This window comes from Lacerta agilis, chromosome 1 (genome assembly GCF_009819535.1).
Source record: "Lacerta agilis isolate rLacAgi1 chromosome 1, rLacAgi1.pri, whole genome shotgun sequence".
NCBI lineage: Eukaryota > Metazoa > Chordata > Lepidosauria > Squamata > Lacertidae > Lacerta > Lacerta agilis.
This window is the reverse complement of record NC_046312.1, coordinates 99,516,904-99,539,293: the sequence shown is the minus strand read 5'-3', so window position 1 is coordinate 99,539,293 and position 22,390 is coordinate 99,516,904.

The following is a 22,390-nucleotide window of genomic DNA, read 5'->3' as shown; positions in this document are numbered from 1 at the left end:
TTGTTGTTCGGTCGTTCATAGTCGTGTCCGACTCTTCGTGACCCCATGGACCAGAGCACACCAGGCACGCCTATCCTTCACTGCCTCTCGCAGTTTGGCCAAACTCATGTTAGTAGCTTTGAGAACACTGTCCAACCATCTCATCCTCTGTCGTCCCCTTCTCCTTGTGCCCTCCATCTTTCCAACATCAGGGTCTTTTCTAGGGAGTCTTCTCTTCTCATGAGGTGGCCAAAGATGCCCTCAGCATGCAGTGGTAAGTAGAAATAGGTCTCTTTCACTCATTTTTGGAGGCAACCAGAGGCAAAATATTGTGCCCAAGGCTGAGGAAGAAATAGAAGTAACGCTGCAGTAATGAAGACCACTGGAAGAGATGACAGCAGGTATATAACAGGTTACTTTTTACTTATTAGAGCCAGGGTGGTGTAGTGGTTAAGAGCGGTAGACTCGTTATCTGGGGAACCGGGTTCGCGTCTCCACTCCTCCACATGCAGCTAATGGGTGACTTTGGGCTAGTCACACTTCTCTGAAGTCTCTCAGCCCCACTCACCTCACAGAGTGTTTGCTGTGGGGGAGGAAGGGAAAGGAGAATGTTAGCCGCTTTGAGACTCCTTCGGGTAGTGAAAGGCGGGATATCAAATCCAAACTCTTCTTCTCTTCTTCTTCTTCTTTCTGTAGCAAGGGAAAATCTGGATTAAATATCAAGAAAGCAAGAGCCAGCATTTTGATGACATTGACATTGTGTAAGCACTGGAATGCTGGGGGGCAGACATGGAACTTGTATGCCCTGAGCCCCCATGCAGAAGTGCTTCCAGTCAACACAGACTAGAATCACCTACAGATTAAGAGAAGTAAACTGAAAAGGTAGAGGCGATCTCATTTCTAAATGTCTATGCATTTCCCCCATTTATTATTACTTTAGATCTCTGCCTTTTTCTTTATTTTTTTGGTCTTTATTATTGATGTTTCTGAGGTCGCTACCATGCCCCTATCAAGATCAATGGCCTTTTGTTTCAAATACAGAACAAACACATCTATCAATGACATTCTCAAGAACAATAAACTGAATATAAAAATTAGGCAAAAGACTAAAAAGGACAGAATACTTTGATAAGAAGAGGCAGGAAGGTCTCAGCTGAAACAGCAGTGGTGGGAAGCATTTGGCAAACATGGTTGCTCCCCAGGACATCCACACCTACACCTGAACACAGGGTTTATTCAGATACAGATGTTGTTCCTGCTCATACTTTACTTTCAGTGGGATAAATCCCATTCTGCATCCCAATGTGTGGGATCAACTACAGTTTGTCTACTAGGCAAACTGGTTTGTTTTTTGTTTTTGTTTTCGCCTCTTGCAGTTCCCCTGAGGAATCAGACCGGCAGCCTGATGTCACTAATTGATCCCGATTTGTCGCAACCTAAGTGAATCTGTTGTGCCTGCTGCAGTGCCTCCTAGTAAAGTCCAGTGCGGTGGGATGGTGGTGATCACCTGAGTCACTCACTGCTACTTACCAGGAAGGATGGAGGAGGCATCGAAAGAGGTCAGCATGGTGCAAATACATTGGGGAGTGTGTGATTGTCTCAAAGCAGCCTATTCTTGCTTTGGTAACTTCGAGACTAGACTCCTGCCATTCACTGTGTCAGGATGCCTTTGGTGTTGTGGTTCATAACACCACTAACCAGTGCCTTTCGCCAAGAAAAAGAGGTGCTGGAACTCACCATGAAATAAGTCACGGGCGACTTGGGGTAGCCCTGAACAGATGCCAGTTTGTCAACAGCTGTATTCACTTCCTGCGGAGGTGCTTAAAACTATGGCAAGCTGGAGGCAGACTGAGAAAAGGAAATACGAATTACCCCGATGTTGCTTGCGACCATGAGTGGTTCTCTTTTTTTTTTTTCCTAAGAACCCCCTCCCCTTTTTTTCTGGCCTGGGAGGGCTAAGAACTAGGTGGAGTCATAGATCTTTTAAAAATGTAGACTTGCACACGTTGACCAGCTGCTGTTTTGGCTTGCAGTGTTCATTTTTCGGCTTCTCAGAAACACATAAAGGCAAGAAGCAGGCGGTGGGAGCGCCAGCTCACAATGGCGCCCACCTGAGAGGTGCCGGAACTGCGCTCTGGTGCACTCCGGCTGAAAAGGAAGCACTGCCACTAACCAAAACTGGTCAAGGAGAATCTCTCTGACCACTTTAGAACAGCATCCACCTGCTGTCTATATAGTTTGTGAGCCAGAGAGCTGAAAGCAGTATATGTCAAAGTCATATTTAGAGGTCCTTCATCAGGTGTTCCCACTTTCAAAGGTCAGCTGAGCTGCAGGTTGCTTCCTCCCACCTTTGGAATATCCTCTACAAGGAAGCTCACCAGGCACCAACTCCCATGTGTTTAAGATGCGGTGTGAAGGCCCTTTTGTATTCCTGTGGGTTTCTTAACTTTTGTTGCAACTTTTTTTGTATGCTGGTGCTGAACGGTGATCTCCTATTTTATTTTTCTGTTGATAGCAAGAGGTTGCAAATGGACTAGTGGTGGCAGTCATATTAGTGACGTAAATGTGTTTGTTAAAAAGAGACCCATTTATTTATTCGCAGTGTTTATCTCCCACTTTTCAATCAAACCCTCATTAAACATTTTACCAAAAACAAATCAATAAATATTTGTTCAATTAGGAAACAGACACAATAACCCCCCCCAAAAAAAAAATTGTGCGTGTGCGTGTGTGTGAATAGCTTCATGAAGATTTGATTGAAATGTGGGATAGAAACACGACAAACAAATACATCAATAAATGGGGCTCTTTTTTCCCCTCACAACGTATTTTGTGTCATTCACATGACTGCTACCTCTAGAGGAATAGCTACTTTGCAATCATTTGCTATTTCATAAAAATAAACAAAAACAAGTTGCAGGAAGTGTGAAGCAGAATCTAGGGCACAGCGAGTAAGTCTGTCATTCTCTTTTCTAGCTTGGGCTTTCAATCACACCCTCACCTGATTAAAAGGGTGAACATTACTGTGCTCAGTTATCTTAGCATCTTTTTGCCAAATAAAATCATTGTTGCACACCACCCCAATCTCTGAGTGGTGTGAGATTCCACACCACAAAATCATCTAAAAGGTAAGGTCATTGAATCACAGAATTGTAGGGTTGGAAGGAACCATGAGGGTCATCTAGTCCAAACCCCTGCAATGCAGGAATTGTCTGCCCAGTATGGTGTTCAAACCCGTTGGCTCTAGCTCCATCTGCTATTGGTCTTCCTGACTTCCTCCCCACCATTCCCAATGGGTACCAGGCACTACTGATTCCCCACTTTTCTAATATTTTATTCAGATACCATATTTTTCTGTGTATAAGACGAGGTTTTTTATTTTAAAAAAATGTTTAAAATTGGGGGTCATCCTATACACAGATAGTGCAGAGGGGGGACAGGTGATTGGTGGCAGCCACGAGCAGGAGATTGTTAGTGGCGATTGGGTGTGTGATTGGTGGCTGCGGCAAGGCCTGCTGGCGATTGGCTGCTGTGGCAATTGGGCATGCGATTGGCGGCTGCTGGCGGCAAGCGGGCAGACTATTGGTGGTTTCACTGAGGCATGCGATTGGCAGCGGCAGTCAGGCGGGTGAGCGTTTGGTGGCAATCCACCCCCCAAAAGCTGAACGACTCTGGGCAATCTCCCCCATTTCCTTAATTTGGAGTCCCCAAAAATAGGGGTCATCTTATACACAGGAGCGTGTAATACACGGAAAAATAAAGTATCTCACAAATGTTAACACATAATTTGCCATCCTCCCTCTCTGTCTCTCTCTTGGTGGTGGTGGTGTTATTGGTTAACAGTATAAGAAAGTGGATGGTATTTTAAGAAGCTAAGACTGCAATCTGATGCACATTTGCCTAGATATGCACAGGATTAGGAACATATACATTTCTGTAACTGCTGCTGCAGGCTCCTATGAGGGGAATTATATTCTTGTATTGTCCGCTACAGAAGTAGGACCTTTTATTAATTTTGGCACCACTTCACATGCAGATCTAAGCGGAAATGAAAAACCCTTTTTTGGAGGCAAATGTTTTCATCAGAAGCTTCGAGCTCCGTAATAAATTTTGATCAAAGTGATCTGCACTTTGAAATGGCTTCATTGGGTCGGCAAGCTCTTCAAAAGCCAACCAGATACTAGTTTGGGGTTAATCATCTCTGGATATTCTAGCTAAACGTTTCTATGTAAGAGAAGCCCCCACCCTCTTCACTTGGGAAAAAAAATGAAATTATTAAAAGTTCTACAGGGCTTTCTGATTAATAAAGTTTCAAGTGACAGCTTTACAGTGAACTGCCTCCCACACAGAAAAAAATTCCAGAAGCCTTTCAAAGTTTTTATGTAAGTTTGCACTGAGGAGAAAATGTCTTTATTTTGTTTATTTTTTTAAATACTAAGTAGCCACTTTTAACGATATTGCAGAAATGGTGAAGAATGCGGTTAACAATATTTTATGTAAACAATAATTATCTTACATAACACAGCATAAATGCAGGTGTGTTTGAAGCGACTATCTACATTTTCTATACACCACCCACCACATTTCACAGGTGGAAATAAGTTTTAACATTCCAATCCTCACTACTATTGACCAGTTACAGGTGGGTAGCCGTGTTGGTCTGCCATAGTCAAAACAAAATCGAAAATTCTTTCTAGTAGCACCTTAGAGACCAACTGAGTTTGTTCCTGGTATGAGCTTTCGTGTGCATGCACACTTCTTCAGATACACTGAAACAGAAGTCACCGGATCCTTAAATATAGTGGGGGAGTGGGGAGGGGTATTACTCAGAAGGGTGGTGGGAATGGGTGATAGGCTGATAAGTGTGGAAAACCTGTTGACGACTCTAAACGGCTGCAGTTAGTCTTGCAGGGAAATGCAAGGGGTGAGATGGCTAAAGATGGCTTTGTTATGTATAATGAGATAAGAAACCAATGTCTTTGTTCAAACCAGGTTTCTCCATGGTTTTAAGTTTGGTGATTAGTTGCAATTCAGCCACTTCTCTTTCCAGTCTATTTCTGAAATTTCTTTGTATTAAGACAGCTACTTTGAGATCTTTTATAGAATGTCCTGGGAGATTGAAGTGTTCTCCTACTGGTTTCTCTGTCTTGTGATTCCTGATATCAGATTTATGTCCATTTATCCTTTGGCGTAGGGTTTGGCCTGTTTGTCCAATATAGAGAGCTGAAGGGCACTGTTGGCATTTGATTGCATACACAATGTTGGAAGATGAGCAATTAAATAGTCCTGAGATGGTGTGTTTGATGTTGTTGGGACCAGTAATGGTGTTATCCGGGTTTATGTGGCAGCAAAGTTGGTATCTGGGTTTATTGCAGGCTCTGGTACCAGTGTCCATGTTGAGTCCTGTTTTTGTATTATTGTGGGTGAGGAGCTGTTTGAGATTGGGTGGCTGTTTGTATGCGATGAAGGGTCTTCCTCCCAGAGCTTGAGAAAGAGAACTGTCATTGTCTAGGAGAGGTTGTAGATCTCTGATGATGCGTTGTACTGTTTTAACTTGGGAGCTGTATGTGATGACTAGTGGTGTTCTGTTATTTTCTTTTTTGGGTCTGCCAGCAAGGTTGCTTTCTGATGACGTGATTTGTTTGTAACAAGCTTTTCAGGAAGACTAGATGATGTCAACTATCTTCTTCTTCTTCTTCTTCTTCTTCTTCTTCTTCTTCTTCTTCTTCTTCTTCCTCTTCTTCCACCTTTCATCTGAAGATCTTTCTTGTTGCGTCCCGCGGCAACCCGGAAGTACCAAAACAGGTTACTTCTGGGTTTCACCACATGCGCAGAAGCGCTAAATCGTGCCGGCGCTGCGCATGTGCACAGACGTAGCACTTCCCATAGCTGTCAACCCTCCCTGCTGTTTCCCAATGCTATAATAAGGGAATTTCACGAAAAAGAGAAAGGTTGACAGCTATGGCTTTGGCTTCCGTCAGTTCTGTGTTATGGACAGGCCTCTGGAACGGATCCCATCTGTAACACAAGGTTCCACTGTACAGCAACTCTTCTTCCATAGGTATTGTGCCTATGAAGCAGTTGCAGAGACTGAAGGCCCCTGCCTTCCCACAGCTACCTAAGTCCACTCTTCTGTAGGGTTTTCCCCAAGCAATCCAAGACTTCACCTGCATGACAGTAATTTCTCCTCTGCCCTCTTCGTGCCTCTCCTGGGGGGAAGAGGCTGCTGCTGCAGCAGCAGCAGGAGACACCTGTGCATATCCCCCAGCCACACTCATCTCTGCCTATTGTCTCCCTCCTCTGCTTCAGCTTCTACCACTCCGCCTTCAAAGCCTCAAATGCCAAACTGAGTTGCATTCTGAAAATTACATGCATGCATTTGCAAGATGCATGGGTACTTTTTGCACATTTGACAGGTACACAAGTCTACATCTCTGCTGAGCCATTTCCCCCCCATGATCTTTTAGTAGTGCATTTCACTACAAAAGGAGCTGCAAATTGCATACTTTGCACCACATCAAAGCCCTCTACTGTTTCAGCTCTCCCCCACTGACTCGCTGATGGATAGGAAAGGGCCCAGAGGACTGGATGGAATCTAGTTGCAGATTATATCATGACAATGGGCCAGGAGTTCACCGTCATTGCCCTATCGCCTTATGGTATCCCACAGGAAGATGGTATCTCAGACCTCATTAACATGGGATGCAAAATACCGCTCTCTTCTTTCTGACATATTTCAGAAAATGGGCACCATGATTTCCCCTACAAATTCAGTGAACTATGCTAATGATGGAGGCATGCTATGCAGTAAGAACAACTTACCTGCCAAAGATCAACAGTCAATGGAGAGGTTTACCTGAACCTTTTATTCATCATATTTACAACAAGTAGTTGGGAAATAGCTGCAAAATGTCTTATTATACAATTCACCGTTGTAATTTGAAACACCAACAGTTCACTGGAGTTCACAAACACAACATAGCTTTGCATTAATTTACAATCACCTTGAATACATAATCATTTCCAATGATAAAAGGGGAGGGGGAATCTAGATTCCAAAAAGAACAGCAACTCTTGAGTAATAGATGGTTCCACCCTGTGGGTTTTCTTCATGGTATTTAGAGTCAATATGCTAACTGCTTTAAATGGCACAATCTTGTCAAACATGTACAGAGAAATCTGCTTACATTTATTCATCTGGGACAGCTGAACCAGCTTCCAACAATATGTCTCTTTGAGATGAAAAATGACACAAAGTACTCCCCTGATGTCTCCCTAACACAAAGTCACTCGAATGCCCTTCAGCTCTCAGAACAATAAAAGCGAGATAATAATAAATAAAATGCAATGTCCCAGTTTCATCTTCTAAAAGGAAAACTTTCAATGCTCCTTAAATAACTTCCACTTTTTCTTCCTATGTAGGTACCCACTCATAATGAATTGCTTTAGTATTTCATCTGAGTTCAGGGGAAATAGCCTTGGAATATTGAGCCTTTATACCACTGTGTCAATACTATGGGGCCAGCCCCCCTCTTTCATTCAAAGTACTGTAATTGCATTGGCACAAATTGGCCATTCATAATGGATGAATGCAAAGAATGGGAATGAAGGAAGATCACCTTGGTCGCTCGAATAGTCTGCACACAGAATCATAGAATAGTAGAGTTGGAAGGGACACCACCAAGGGTCTTCTACTCCAACCCCCTGCAATCCAGGAATCTCAGCTAAAGCATCCATAAAAGATAACCATCCAACATGGCTAACTGCAGGGCAGGAAGAGCATGGGAAACACATTTTCCTGTTTGTTTTTTTTTTGTTTGGGAAGGAGCGAGTCTAGGGACATCAAGCAGTAAAAGTAGTACTGATACTACTAAAACACCACAACTTTCCAGTGCTGTCAACTCACAAGGAAACTGATAATCTAGAGCTGCTCTGGGACTTCCTGCTGCTTGGGGAAGTGTTGAACATGACACAACATATGCCAAGACACCTCTATATATCAGCAGTGAAGAACCTATGACCTTCCAGACGACATTGGAGTCCATTTCCCACCAGTCCCAGTCTGCATAGCCAATGATCATGTATGGTAGGTGTTGTATTCCAGTAACATCCGGAGAACAACAAGTTCCCCATCCCTGCTAAGTACATTGCAGAATTCTGAGGGCATTGGTTTTGCAGTTGTGTCCCCCACTTTTCTTGCCACAGAATTGTTTGCTCGTTTTGGTGTGTCTCCATGGATGCCCTATGAAATAGCATGGAATAGATTCAGAAAAAATGTACAAAACTCCTGTTCAGGTGATGCATGTTACTTAGGATAGCCTCTCTTAACATGATATCCAATATCCATTGGTTTCCCCTTTAAGAATTTGTCCATTTCAGAGTACAATCAAGTGGAGTTTCACACTTTTGGAGGAAACCTGAAACAGATTAAACTGGACCTAGACTAATGGTATTTGAAATGTCTATCTTGACAGTCTCAGACTTAGTTCTCACGTGGTAAAGCTGTCTCTGGGCTGCACTGATCTGGATTATAGGTCGGAGCTCACACGCTCCACATGGGAGGAGGAAAAATTCTACACATAAAAATGAACAAACAAACAAACAAACAAACAACAAACAAACCACCCTAGTATGTTATGATGCAGACTAGGCTCAATGATTTCCCATGATAACTATTTTTGGGGGGGGGGGCGCAAGTTTGCATTCATAACCAGAATCAGGAGGTAAGGCACTAGGGCCACAATTGTACTACATTTTCCAAAACATTTTGTAAATCTTTTAAGCCACTTTGAGATATTTGTGCGTGTGTCAAAAGGAACTCATAAATACATACCGTAAATAACCAACAATATTATTCAAGCTGTTCTTTCCATTGTGATCTGTCTTGCACCCTCCCTGATAAACTGAGGGCAAGCTTGACCCAGGCTTGAATTGGCAGCATCATATGGCTGCTCCACTGGACACCCAAGAGAATGACTGACAGCCAGAATAACCTTGCCGGACTAGGTAGACTTTACTTAAGTTAGATCCACAACATATTTTTAAAGCATGTTCAATGAGCATTTAAAGCATGTGATTTCCTCCAAAGAATCATGGGACCTGTGGTTTTCCTCTTATACAACTCTCAGTGCCCTTCACAAACCAAAGATGCCAGGCTTCTTTCAGGGAAGTCCTGTGCTTTAAATGTGCACTGGGTGTGCTTTAAACATTTGGCGTGGACCTGCCTTTGTTGGTATCTGGCAGTTTCATATGTTAAAATCCTGCAAAAGAATGCATAGATAACAGCAGTTCAAATCTGACTTGTGCTGATTCATGTCATGTCTCCCACAAGATGTGACTGTCTGATCTTTGAACTCATGCCAGATCATAAGCACTAGACCCATGCCTCGCCAAAGTATTTCCCCTGGCTTAGTCAGCATGATGGTGATGTTTTAGGTGTTTTTTTTTTTGTACTGACCTATTGGCAGGGATTTTGCATATTTGTTATCCTGATAGATCTTCCACCTAAAACATTTGGGACTGTGTGCAGAAGGTTTTCGTGAAAGTAGTGCAATGTTTTCACAACTCTGCTTCTCCTGCCATGCTGAATCATACTGTGCAAAACAATAATCACTCATGATGGCTACAGCAAGTCTGAGATGGTGATGCAATGTGTTTGTTTATTTATGTTCTGGTTAAGTTCTGCTCATGGTGGTGCGTTTGTCGTCCTCATTTTTAAGTGACAAGATTTCTTCAAAGGCAGGTTCAAGTTACTCTCAAGCAACTTAAAGGTTCTTGGCTATAGGGCACCCCGAAACCCAGCTCCCTATTACTGTATAATGCTCATGATTTCAAATGAGTGTCAGTTCGTTTAGAAATGTGATACATTAAAGGGGCTTACCCAAATCAGACATCACCAAAGGGTCCCTATTCCCAAATAATGTTTGTTGATAAAATAAGGTATGTGGCTGAAATCAGTGCTGGTTTGTGTGGAAAGATGTGTACATAAAATACTAAGAGATTTTATACATCAAAGGAGATCCCTCTAATTTGACCACATTTTATTCACCTTATCTAGGATCAGGCAGTCCTCCTTCTACCTAATTCCTATTCTTCTTGTTTTCTGTCCTCTATACTAAAACTCCCAGTAAGCAGTTTTCCCAGCCTTGTTGAGTTGACCGCTGGTGTTGTTTTATCCAAGAATACTAGGTAAAGGTAAAGGGTCCAGTTGTGTCCAACTCTGGGGTTGTGGCGCTCATCTCACGTTACTGGCCGAGGGAGCCAGCATACAGCTTCCGGGTCATGGCCAGCATGACAAAGGCGCTTCTGGCGAACCAGAGCATGCGCAGAAACGCTGTTTTCCTGCCGGAGCGGTACCTATTTATCTACTTGCACTTTAACGTGCTTTCGAAGAATACTACATAAGCTTAATTATGGCCTCTTTATAACCAGCTGTAGAATCACTATAAAATTTGGATATAATGAAATATGTCCTACCACAAAGAGGACAATTCTCTATTTGAAGGATTACCTAGTCCAAATACAGTTTAAAGATAAAGATACATTTGCACAAACCCCAGTCTCTGAGCAGTGCAAGATTCCTGGGGTTCCAGGCCCTTACCCAGGGTCTAGTTTCCTCAGAATGAGGAACAGCAGAGACTGTGGCATCTTTATGATATATGGTTTATTTACACATATATACAACCGAGCCTATGATGAAGCAGTTCTGGATTAGTTGTAGTTTCCAGATCACCTTCAAAGGTAGCCCCACATAGAGCACGTTGCAGTAGTCCAAGCAGGAGATAATCAGAGCATGAACCACTCTGACGAGACAGTCTGTGGGCAGGTAGGGTCTTAGCTGGTGTACCAAGTGGAGTGGTAGACAGTGGTAGACAGCTGCCCTGGACACAGAATTGAGCTGCACCTCCATGGACAGCTGTGCACCTGGTCCATCAGGGGCACATTTACCCCATTCAGAACCAGGGAGTCCCCCACACTGCCCGTCCCTGTCCCCCAAAGCAGTACTTCTGTCTTGTCAGGATTCAACCTCAATCTGTTAGCTGCCATCCATCCTCCAAGCACTTCCAGACATAGGTTCAAGTCCCATGTTGGCTGAAAGATTCCTGTATTGTAGGGGTTGGACTAGATGACCATTGTGGCCCCTTCAAACTCTACAATTATATGATGCTATGAATATAATGAATATAACCTAGAGATCTGATTCAGATATTTCATCCCCACTCCCTATAAACAAGGATTTCAAACCAAGATAAAACTCTGCTTTCCAGGGATGATTCAACCATGGATTCCTAACTTAGACATCACAGCAAACTTTGGGTTTGCCAAACCAGGAATATTCTATTCAGATGAGCACATAAGAGGAGGAAAGCTCTCTCTCACACACAACACATTCCTGATCCAACAAACTATAACTTGTTGGGCAGGAGATATGGCACCTGAACCAGGCCAATATTCATTACATTTTGTAAATCTAATTCAGTTCCCATGCCTGTAATATGGAGCCAAACCATCTAATACTCGGCTACTTTACAAATGGGAAATATTAATTATCCTTCACCTCTATATTTCTAATAATGATGGACAATTTTACATGAGTTTTCTAGATGCACGTTTCCTTTTTTGTGCACACCAACTAATGTTTATGGAAGAGAAGAGCACTAAGAAAAAGAAAGTCACTTTTTATGGAGTGACACAAAGCATGTTTTAAGCTGATCTGATGGCACTGCATACACAACAGTTCTAATTTATACTTTCCCCTTAAGGTTTGTTTAACACAGACAAGTCTCTTGCGTTGCTGTTAAGAACTGCAAGGTTTTTTTTGTATGTGTAGAAAAGGGCTGCAAAATATTTGATAGGGCAGCTCTGCCACATGGAAAACATTTAGCTCTTTTTTCGTACTGTTTTCCTTTCTTCCTTATTTTTCCATGTTCACAAACAAAAGTTTCACTTCTTAAAGTATTGTTATATGGGTTTTTTTTGGGGGGGGGATAAGTTTCAATGATCTCTCAAGGACCCCCTCATCTCAGTGACTCTGTGTGTAAAAGATCTAAGGTCAGTAAATATGGAAATGGATGGGTGTGTCTTGGGTTAACTGATGATTGTCAGCTTGGATGCTACCTTTGCAAATGGACAATAAAGCTAGATGGGTGAGCCAAACCTAGTCCATAAAGATCTCTTTCTTTGTATTACTAAAGAAAAGGCCAAAACCTGTCAATGCAGACTACCATAAATAGCTAGAGATGCTTCAGAAGGAGAGGGCTCTCTTCCTCCATTCCATTGAAACGTACATGTGTCTCCATACAAAAGACAACAACAACTGGCAAGTCTGAAACTGGATCTAAAAATGGCACACACTTGCTCTCTGTTACAAATCAATGCTAGAACACTGGTGCTTCCACCACTAGAAATCTACTTAATTTGATTTAATTTAATTTCAACAGGCAATTGGCCAATTTCTTGAACATGAGGAACTACTCCCCCCCCACAGTGCACCCATCTTTTCAGGATTCAAACTCAGTTTATTGAGCCTCATCTAGTCCACCACTGTGTTCAAACAACAGCTCAGATCTCTGCTGATTCAGATGTTATATAGAAACAGAGCTAGGCAAGAACTGTAGCTCAGTGGTGGAGCTGCCTGCAGAAGGTCCAGGTCAAATTTCATTGCCTCTAATCATTCTAACTCTGACATGAATAGTTTGATATGCCCAGCTTCCACTTTAGCACTGAAATAGTATGCTTCATGTTAAAAAAATAATCAAGCAATGGTCGGGAAAATGTTCTAAGCATTGTTTCCATTCAACTCCAGGTGGTTGACACTGGAATTGCAGATGATGCCCTTTATGGTTATCAAATGCTCCCTCCGAGCTGGTATCTTACAACCCCAAAATTCAGTTCTGTAGAACCGACCTCTTGTATCTACCAAGGTGAATTTTAAATCCAAAGTCGTTTCAATGCTAATTAACATTTTATATCAATAATTGGCAGAAAATGTCATTCCAGTAAAGAACAGTCATATTCCTTCAGTGAATATCATTGTAGGTCAGAGATTCTTTGAATAGAGAATGTTTTTTAATCAATCACTTATGAAAAGGCTTGACAGAATAATAACCTTGCCATGATTTCAGTCAATTGCTGTCTGACAACTGAAAAGCATGTCTATTCAGATAGCTTTTCACCCACGCTTTTGCTGAAATTTAACAAGTCTCATACTGCTGGAGCTGTATGTTTTGTAAGTAGAAAAGGAAAGTTCACATAAGAACTTATGATACCTACCGCATGGTGTGTCTTTTAGAATTAAACCAAAGAAATTCAAAACTTTATGAAATCTATGTGCATTTAATGTAGCCCCAAAGTTGTTACCACAGAGTGACTTGGGGACACTCTACTGGCTTCAATAGAATTTACCCCAAGTAAGTGTGTATAGGATTACAGGCTGATACTACAATTTTGAATGTGTGAGGAAGGATTACTATCTTACAGTAAGGTTAGAGCTGTCTCCTTTCATTTTGCTTGGAGAGTTAAAAGTAAGCCTTCCCCATACTGCCACGAAGTCCTGTTGAACTAGCACTGAAATTCCTGCTAAAATTCACCATTTTAGCTCCCAGCACTGCATAAGTTGCAAACTGTGCACAGTCCCTTAAATACAGCCCAGCTTCCAAACTTATTCCTCCTTCTTTTCCATTGGCCTAGATGATCATATAGCAATGCAGATACATCTGTGTGTATGTGCATTCCCATGACCACAGCAATTGGCTACGTGATTCATTAACATATACCCAGAGTTCCCAACTGTTAACAAACAACTATTTGCACATGACTGAAGTTGGAACATAGGTACACTTTTTACCCAGAATACATTGCAGTGTTGTTATTATTGTTATAGCTTATTCCTTTGTCTGGCACATGATGTCAGACGTTGTCTAGATTATTCAAAATTAAATATCATTCGGTACATTTTTAAAAGATTTTTCACCGTTGCCGAATGCTTGCAGGGGAGAATGACTGTTCTGCATGGAACAGAGCAATCTGTCACTTGCCCTTTTGGTGGCATTCAAAATATTGAAATTTTAGGAAAAGATCAATTTTCAACATTCTAAATGAAATGAGCTAGGAATGTGTGAATCATAGCATCTGCTTTTTTTTTGAATTTTCTTTTTTGTTTTTTTTGGTATTTTATCTTACATAGTCTAAATGAGAATTAACACACGGTATTCAGGAAAATGTCTTTATTAACTGCCAACGACAATGTGTAGGGAATGATTATTTAGGGTGCATTTAAGGATTGTTTTTGTCACATGACAAGTACTGGTTCAATGACATTTCTTTCAGGCAGATTTTCTCAAAACCTTGTGTGCTCTTCCAGTAATATCTAACTGTATACCTCATATTACCTAGGGACGTACAGAAGAAACTAGAAGTAGTTGCCCACAGCTCCACAATCCCAAGTTTACTTTATCTCACTTGCATAAAGAGTAGTAAGATTCAAGAAATAATCACAGTTCCTGAGTCATATCAAGCAAATGATTCTTGGTTGATATTGGGTCCATATAATTTCTGTTTAGCAGAAGCTTGTTCCATGCAGGTGGGCTCTCCCTGGTTCCCTGATTGCCCTGGTTCTAAACCAAAGGAAACTTATCTACACACACAGACTTTCCTCTTCATATCATACCTTGGATGTATGGACAGCAGGACTACAGGACTGGCAGGGATTTAACAGCATGAGGAGTACCTGCTCTCTTCCTCCACACAACAGCAATTGTTTGGAGAAGAATGTCGTGAGGGGGCTACACAATGAATGCAAAAAGCAATCTAGCCTTGGGTGTAATGAAGAATACTATGAGAAGACGTATAGACTACCTGAAGTAGTACTGTTTTGAGAACTTGATAACATTAAAGTGAGCCAGTATTTCAGAGAGATTTAGAATGACCAGTTTGTGCTTATTAAAATGATACAGATGCCATGAAAACAGTTTATTAGGAGTCACTGATACTGTATTGTGTATTTGTGTGACACCAGCTGCCCTTTCTTGCTGAAACTCCAGGTGATGCTTATTTGGAGAATTCTTGCCCAGTAAGTTCTGGTTCTTTCTTGTGATCTCTCTCTCTCTCCTCTCTCTCTCTCTCTCTCTCTCTCTTCTCTCTCTCTCTCATCACCTCCAACACCCTCAAACAAACTATAATGTTCTGAGTTTGTGGGCACTGGACACATCTAATCCATGGATCCAGCAAGTTCTAGAATCCATGGATAGCCTGGGTGAGGAGCCAATAAGTGCCTCATGCAAGATGACAAATGGATGCCCCACCCCCCTCCCTCAACAGATAAAGCCAGTGTTCAGAGTAGAGTGGTTAGGTCTGTATTGTGAACTAGAAGGCAAAAGCTGAGAGCTGTGGCTGATTGAGCTAGAATCCAAGGCTTTGGCTATGGGAGAAACAAGATTGTTTTGGGGTGTTGCTGCTATGAACTCCTTCATCGCAGGCCTTAGGTTCTAGATATATGTAAATAAACACCATTATCATAAAGACACTATAGCCTCTGCTGTGCCTCATTCTGAAAGGAAACACGAACCTTTGGTAAGCACCTGGAATCTCGCACTGTTCAGAAATTGAGGTGGTGTGCAACAATAATATTTTTTTTCTGTGGAAGGTGACACAAAGAATGGAGGCCTGAATTTTAAAGGAACACATTAGTTTCCCCCTCAAAGGAAATGCTTCCATTCAAAGCAATTCTAAGTGTAATTCCCCCTTGTCTATTTTATGGATTTATAGTCAATGCAATGCCTAGGTGCTCGCAGGTCATCAGTGCTGAATAATTATATTCATTATTACTTTCTTCTAATGAATAGTTCAGTGTGTTAGCTCTTCCACACTCATTACAGCGTCTCCTTCTGCTCCCTTCAGTCCATCTTCCACCCTTCCCTTCTTTGGCTTTCATTAAAAGTGTCAGCCCAAAAAATCTTTGGGTCCTTATTTGCTGCTACCCATGGAGGATTTCCGCATCCCATGCAAAGGGATGTTGACACCATTGAAGCCTTGTTTTGATGTTCTTCCTCATGTGATTCCAAACCTGTGAGTGGGAAGAGTTGGGCAAAAGTCATTGGTCCCTTTGTTGTCATTGCTGTATCCCCACTGAGTAGTTTACCTCCATTGCTACTTCCCAATGTTGGAAAGCAGTTAACGTTTTGAGTATTTTTTGTTTACATTGCCACTTTCCATTTTGAATATTTGAATATTCATCATTGCTGCCTTCAAAAGGAGCACCATTTTATTTTTAAATGTTTTACATTGCTGCTTTCCACATGCTGGAGGGAAGGTCTGAAGCAGAGAGCTTGTTCTGTGCATGATATAGATCCCATCAGGATCAAGGTTTTAAATCATGTGTTTACATGTAGAGAATCCTTACTGTTTCAGACTTGCCCCCACCCCCCGCACCATTCTTAATCTACCATTCAATTCAATTCAATGGTACAATGATAATCCACCATATGCTTTAAAGGCCATTCATTCATATGTATGCACAGAATCCATTTATGCACGACTCTCTTGGCAATGTGCAGAGCTGGGTGAAGTGTGTGTGGGTGAAGCCCTAATTGGGGTTGTGCATTGATAATTGTTGCCAGAAAATTGTGGGGGCAGCGTAATTTATTGCCAGGCAAATCTAGATGAATTGAGGTATCCACCAAGCCATTTTTGTATTGCATAACTGCACAAATTAGAGTCATTATCTTGGCTTAATCATACTCTATGCAAGGATTGATTTCAGGACTACAGGAAGGCAAAGTAGTAAATAGAATAACCTTGTGGTCATACTGACAGTTGTGCCTCTATATGCAGATAATGAGATAACTAGATGTTTTTCATTAGCAGCACAGGACATAATATGAGCAGAGTTGATGCAGACCTACCTTGCTTTAAAGGCGGGTGGAAAAAGAACGGAAAGACTCAATAGACTAAAGCAGCCCATATATTTTTTAAAAAAATGCCAAATCTTACTATACAATATTTTTGTAAGAAAAAGGTAGTCGTGCTGCAGTTGGTGTGAAAATCAGGGTCATAACTTTGGGTGGAGTGAGTGAGTTAATGAAGAAGGTGGTGCAAATCAGCAGGCCAGCAAAACCAGCAAACAGGACATGGGTCTCCCCATGTTTCCCTGATTTTGCCACCACCTGCCCACTTGATTGCTCCCTCACATGTATGCACAGCAGGGTGAGGGAAGATCCAGGTGTCTCAGCTGAACAAGTGAGCAGGCAGCCAGGTCAGTGACCCATGCTCCTCATAATTATTGCTGCTGCTGCTACTACCACCAGAGAGTGGAGAGGAGTCATTCTCCCCTTCGTCTGCTGTCACCATTTCAAAATGCATACTTCCTACTGTTAGTGATGGCACAAGGTGAAGGGCAGAAGGGCTTCCCCCTCTTCATTCCCTCTCTTCTGTGAGGGACAGTAGCAGTGGGATCTTGGGACTGGAGAGAGCCATGGGAGGATGGGATTTGGCAGCAGTGTGGAGGGGGAGAAGGTAGGCAAGGAGGAAGGGTTAAAGGAGCTGTGAGGGGATGGAGGTTAGGGTGGGAAGCAGTAGGGAATAGGTCAGTGTTAGCAGCTGTATAATTCATAGATTATTTGATAGATTGTTTGTACTATTTTTTTAAGCTATTACATGGGTAGTCTGGGACAGGAACCCCTCTGAACCTTCCGGTGGAGTGGAGAGTTACAAATAAAGAGCAAACAAATGAAAAGCGTTGATGTGGCTGACTCCTCTGGGTTAGGGATTTCTGAGCTAAGAAGCGGGGTGTTATTTCCCCCCCCCCCTCTTCTTGTTAGGGTGGGAGTAGAGTTTTTTTTTTTTTTAAAGCACATCAAAGTGCAAGTAGATAAATAGGTACCACTTTGGCAAGAAGGTAAACGGCGTTTCCGTGTGCTGCTCTGGTTCGCCAGAAGTGGCTTAGTCATGCTGGCCATATAACCTGGAAGCTGTACGCCGGCTCCCTCGGCCAGTAACACGAGATGAGCACCGCAACCTCAGAGTTGTTTGCAACTGGACTTAACTGTCAGGGGTCTTTACCTTTACCTTTATGTGTGTGTATTATTTATATATGCTTTATGGAATGTAAATGTTTGTATGATCCCCCCTTCCCTTTTCTATTTTATAATGTATTTATGTATATATTCTTCAACATAGGTCACTTGGAGACCTGTGGTGACAAGTGACTACTAGGTGTAAGTAATCATAATCGTAATATCAATAACAATTGTTGATTTGTACAGCTTGTTTATTGTACGGAGATATACATGGATTGTATACTTGTTGAACATTGTATGTGAATAATGGTACAAGTGCACATCTCAACTGTACACGGGATCAGATTATGTACATTCATTGAACGTTACATGTGAATAACTCTCCAGATGTAGAGCTGATCTATCTGGGTACGCAGGGACTTGGACTGTACAATCATTCAACAGGACATACAAATACTCCTGTAGCCAACATTATCTGAAGGTCACACCACAATGGTTACCACTGATCTAAATAACATTGCAACCTAAAGATTAAACTGAAACATAAAAAAGATGTATGAAAATTTTCACCAGAGACTATGTTGATGGAATAATTCAGACTTCACTGATTAATATTTAACAGATAACACCTGAGATAATGATTTCTTTGAGAAGTGAATTCATTATCTTTTTTCTTTGCAGCAATTTGAAAAACATGTTAGTAGCAAAAGTGCAGACAAACTCCAAGCCAGGAAGTGTAGTTTGCCTTCTTAAGTACGGCAGATTGCATGCAGAATGTTTCCCTATTTAATGCTAAGTATTAGGTAGGAAGGCAACATCCTTCCACCCCCTTACTCACTTACATATACAGTTTGAGATAATAAGTGAGCAATTTGAATTAAATGTAGGTGTTGCAAGTGTTTGAGAAAATTTCCACTTTCAGCACTTTGTGTATGGATTTACAGTCAGAGAGGAAGATAAGAACCCAATGATTGCGGTGTATAAGCATTAACAATATGCAACTAAAGTAGTCTGGATATCTCAACAAGTCAGTTTACACCACTGGGAGTACTGCTCATGTAACAGTGATTTCTAAACTGTGGAACTGGTTGCTGCTTGGCAGAATTTAAGCCTAGAACCCAGCTTTGCCATGTTCGTTATTGTACCACAGATAATAAGCCCAAGTGACAAGTTCTAAGAGTGGTTCCTCTACCTGGTTAAGTGGTTAAATGTTTTTGATGGGTTTCAAGCCTCCTAAAGAAACAGGTTTGTAGTTTTAGGGTGTTGTTGGATCAAGCATTGTCACTCGAAGCATAGGTGGCCTTGGTGGCACAAATGGCCTTTTATCTGTTTTGACAGATATACAAACACTGATCTTGTCTGGACAGAGATAACCTTTTGACAGTTATCCATGCTCTGGTAGCCTCCTGGTTGCATTCCTATGATGGATTATATGTGTGGCTGCCTTTGAAAATGGTCTGGAAACTCCAGATAACCTGAGGTCAAGGAGGTTGCCCATGTGGGCTACATCATCTGAACTGGCTTCCAATCTGCTGCTGGGCCTAGTTCAAAGGGCTTGAATTAACTTTTATATCACTAATTGGCATGTGGGCAGATTGCCTAATAGATGCCCTCCTCTTGCATATACCTTCCTAGATCTTGAGATCCTCATTGGAGTTTTCATTGTTCAAGTTCCCCTGTTTAAAGAGGTGAGACGGATGAGGAGCTGTTTGGTGATGGTGGTGCTCCAATTGTGGAATACTCTCCCCAATGAGGCTCTCCTGGTACCAACCTTAATATCCTCTTGGCACCAGGTGAATAACTTTTCATTCTCCCAGGTGAAGTTTCTTGGCCTTCAAGCAGATTATTTCTGCTGGGTTTTAAATGTTGTATGTGCCAGTTTTTAAACCGGGAATTGAATTGGATTGATTTTTAATGTTGTACTATGTTAATGCTTTTACTGTAGATTATCTGAACTTGGTGAGACCTGCCACCGGTCTCTGGTCAGCAAATATTCTCAAAGAAACCAACCAAGTAATTTCCATGAGTTATTCAATATTGTCTCTTAGCCATGCTTGTTGTTCCTGGTTCTGATCACTGTTGCTGTTAGCATTAGCATTGTTGTTAATGTGGGGGTGTGTGGTTGCTATCACACCAACTGCCAGGCACAGACTTGCAAGCGGAATTGTCCTGTCTTCAATGGTTTACTAATCAAAGCTGCTTGCAAAGTACATTCTGCAATGTCGTTTCCATGTGATGCCCTCACCCTTCATTTGCAGACAACTCTCAGGAAGCTGCCTATCAAAAGGAGGGGGTTGATGAGCATCCCAAGGGGGCTCAGGACCAACTATTTAAGAGGTAGATGTCTGGTCCACAGGCAGGGTGAGGGTGGCAGAAACACTACTCCCGTCTCTCTGTGCTTGTGACCCCATCATATTGGAGCACCTACTGTATATATATCACTAGACTATTAATTGACTCAGTCTACTGAATGACTTTCTGTACAAACTAATTCAATGCAGTGCCTGTCTTCAAATACATGTGCGGTGGTGATCTAGTCATTCCCTGCAGAAAACATTGGCAGAGTTTATTTACTTAAAACAGGAATGAGGCCTGTGGGCTGAATGTGGACCACCAGATCACGGTGTCCATGCCTTAGGACTCTCCTCAGGCAATTGTCTCAGGCTTCACCCCCTGGCCAAATGCCTTTCCTGGTTTTAATATGTCCCTGAACTGTGATGTTTCTTGCTTGGGTGGAGCTGTGTGTGGGTCAAAACCTGACTTTTGCATGACTGGAATGTAACCTACTTACACAAGTGAGGGTCATACCCATTGCAATGCCCACTTTGGCCTTCGGCCTCCCCAATGTTTTGCTTCTGGACCTACCCACCAGTGGTTTGCAGCCCATGGAAGGTTGCCATGGGAAGGTTGCCCAGGAGGGAATGTAGCCCAGGGGTCAAATCCATCACAGATCTAAAATATTTACATCCCACCTTTCTTAATTTTAGGGACAGCTCACAAGTAAGAACCATTAAATGACATCTGTACATTTTATAGCTTATGAGGGTGGGGAGATTAAGAAATATATAAAGAAATACCCTTAATTTTTGTTTATTTTTCTTTTTTTGCAATTTAACTTTGTAACTATCCAAGAACAGTCGTTTGGACCTTGCTAAATCTTGCTTCCACAAAGAAATCTCTTACTCATCACCCTTGGCATTTGAAATTGTATCCTTGCCCTTTTTTTTGTAAGTGAAAGTGATATCTCTCCAAGAGAAGGAAAGATTGCATTAAATAATTCAATTGCATTATGCTAACTACTTGAAGAAGACATGCAGTTATTCTTTCAGCCTTGGTATAATCTCACCTTTCTGCTTCAGATTACAATGCTGTCCTAGGAGTGAGCCCCACTGAATTCAGTGGGCCTTGCTTCTGAGTAAACATGCATAGAATTAGACATTGTATCCACCACAACTCTAGTACAGCTGTACCTACAGGATAGCCATAGCATCAGCTTTCTCACAGGGCAAAGAGTTTGTCAGCAATTCACAAAATGAGCAGCTAGCAAGCCAGGTAAAGCTGTGGTCCAGGGGTGGGGAACCTGCGGCTCTATCAGATGGTGTTGGGCTCTAGATCTCATTATGCCTGACCACTGGCCATGCTGCTTGAGGAAACATCTGGAGAACCACAGGTTCCCCATTCCTGCTCTAGCCTTTGGCAATTCACCTGCATCTCTCTCTGTTCTTTCATTCAACAACTGTCACCAACTGGGCACTCTTTCACATTCAGAATTTCAGAACGTGGTCTCCAGACCCTCCAAGTGTCCCTATTTTCCGGGGACAGTCCTGGATTTACAGAAGCTGTCCCAGTTTCTAATTTGATTCTGGAATGTCCTGCTTTTCCTTAGGACATCCCTATTTTCACTGGAGAAACAGATGACATCTGAAGGCAGCTCTGTATAGGGAAAGGTTTTTAAAATGTTTAACGTTTTATTATATTTTTATATATGTTGGAAGCTGCCCAGAGTGGCTGGGGCAACCCAGTCACATGGATGGTGCAATAATAATAATAATAATAATAATAATAATAATAATAATAATGGAATTGTTGTTGTTCAGTCGTTTAGTTGTGTCCAACTCTTCGTAACCCCATAGACCAGAGCACGCCAGGCACCCCTATCCTCCACTGCCTCCCACAGTTTGGCCAAACTCATACCAGTCGCTTCGAGAACACCGTCCAACCATCTCATCCTCTGTCGTCCCCTTCTCCTTGTGCCCTCCATCTTTCCCAACATCAGGGTCTTTCCCAGGGAGTCTTCTCTTCTCATCAGGTGGCCAAAGTACTGGAGCCTCAACATCAGGATCTGCCCTTCCAGTGAGCACTCAGGACTGATTTCTTTAAGGATGGATAATGGAATA